The sequence below is a fragment of the Sander vitreus genome, chromosome 2 (assembly GCF_031162955.1).
Source record: "Sander vitreus isolate 19-12246 chromosome 2, sanVit1, whole genome shotgun sequence".
Taxonomy (NCBI): domain Eukaryota; kingdom Metazoa; phylum Chordata; class Actinopteri; order Perciformes; family Percidae; genus Sander; species Sander vitreus.
Genome location: NC_135856.1, coordinates 28,816,305 through 28,818,704, shown reverse-complemented (window position 1 = coordinate 28,818,704; position 2,400 = coordinate 28,816,305).

Here is a 2,400-nt window from a genome sequence, read left to right as displayed (position 1 = left end):
CTTCTGACATGGTTCCGAGCAGCTGTGTGTGTGTGTGTGTGTGTGTGTGTGTGTGTGTGTGTGTGTGTGTGTGTGTGTGTGTGTGTGTGTGTGTGTGTGTTTCTCTCCCCCAGTCCACGGAGAGAGAGGGAGGTCACTTTTCAAAATAGCATTTACAGTCCAAGCCCCGCCGGCACACTGCACACTCTCCCCGAATATCAGACCACCGGGGCGGGGAGAGATACCAGCCTCGCACCGCGGGGTCCTGCCAAGTTAGTACAGTTGTCATCCGGCGTCAAGTGCTTATTGTTTACAATGTAGCTAATTCGATTAAAAGTGCATAACTCGCGCACCTTTCACTTAACCCATGAAGCTGGCTCTGAGCCGGGTGTTAGACAGGAATTCATGTTGCCTTAATGCTAGTCAGTGGAGCCTCCGCTCGGTCTGTCGAAAGCCAGTTTAATCTGGAAAAAGGTGGCGCGAGAGTAATGCCAATTAAGAGATGTAAAATGAGTATATTAGCTTCAAATCCGCAACAATAAATAAATGATATGAGATTACCTGTCAAGAAAATACTTTATGTGAACATGATATGCCCATATGTCCACTGAATGAGCACAACCTGAGGGCAAAGTGGAATACAGCAGTCCTGCTGGTTTTACTGATTCACTGTTGTCTCAAAGGTCCATTGTTATATAAATCCTTGCAATGCTCTCAGGCACTTGACTCTGGACTGGATGTTTTCGGGGTGGTATTACTTCCAGGGCCTCTGTAAGTTCAGGGGCAATTATCCCTGGAATAACAGGAGAATGTAATCAGCTAGCTGGTGCCAAGAACACTTATCTCAGAGTCTTGCCATTACAGACAGCTGACAATGTCTTAGGGTTCCCTTTTCAAAATGTCCATATTTAATTGTAATGCAGGTGGTGTGACATACTGAGTCTGAGAAAATAACCCCCACGATGTCATTATGGTGGGTGTTCACAAGGCAGGGAGGGCCTATTGAAAGACGCTGTTAAGTTGCATTATTTATGGGAAATGTATGTTCCAACATGAGGACTGAAAGAATATTTCAGCCTCTGTTGCTTCGAGTTTGCAAGTCTTCCAACTTTATGGAAAAGCAATACTAAATCCTTGAAGTGCCACTTTAATTTACAGATTTACAACATACAGAACCAAAAAACTACTGGTGTTTACAAGTATTCTCCTGCATGGGCACAACGGTCTTCAGCTAGGCCAATTCTTTGCTACACACTCTGTGTATAGAAATTCTAGATGCTGTTTTTGCAGTTAATATAGGCTACAACATATTAATAAAGTTATCATTCATAATCTGAGCTGACATCAATCAGCTTGTGACTGTGCCTTCAGAACTTGCTAAAGCTGCTAAATAAGATTTCATTGTTTGGGGGGGGGGGGGGTTCTGAGGTGTTCCTTGAAATGGGCATTTTCAACTAAACATGCATTATCTTTTATAAGGCAACATTTTTTGTTTGTAATAATAGCTGTGAAACTAAGTGGAGTGGAGTAAAAAGTACTATATTTTCCTCTGAAATGTTATGGAGTAAGAGTACAAAGTAGCATTCAATGAAAAGTAAAGAACAAGTCCCTCAAAATTGCACAGTAACTTGTGTGAACACATAACTTTCCACCCCTGCACGGTACAGTTAGAATGATGTAGTATGGAACTGGGACACAGCATTAGATTAATCTCTGCCCGTTATCTTCTAATAGCAGCCCTCGGCATACAGTCTGGGAGCAGCTGGTCAGTTGTCACTGAGCCCTTTGCCACAACTTGAAAGCTAGACAGATGTTCCAGCTGCTACAGACACAATCAGTGTGGTCAGAGTCACATAGACGACGTCAGCAGGCCAGGGACTCTGAAGCAGCTAAACATCAGGCTACTCAAACAAAGGTTGCTTTCCATTTACTCCGGTCTATCTGCCCCTTGCCCTCACTCTGCTCCAACTGTCTCTTGGCTTTGACCATAGAGGGCAAGTCTGAAGTCTGGTACACTGCCGACCTCATCCTGCTGCCACGGCAATGCAGCTCCAAGGCCACACCCTCCCACTTCCTGTCCAGCTCTGAACCCTGGGAGCTCCTTAGATCTCGGGACCCTCGGCAGGTTTGCCTGCTTTCTTCTGGGATAGTAGTCCCGATTTTGTCCAAATCCAAGGCTCGTTTTGGGGTTGAGTGGTTAGAGCGGGATGAAGGTGACTTTGATTTGCGACGTGAGCGAAGAGGAGGCTTTGGTGGAGGAAGAGGAGGAGGAGAAGGAGAGGGAGGGATGGGCTTGGAAGATGTTTTTCTGCTGGACATTTTGAAACCTCCTCCTCCTCCTCTTTCCCTGTCCCTCCATCTGTTTCTGTCTTTACCTGAGGAAGAAGAGGCTGCTTTAAAAAGAGAGACGACAAAACAGAC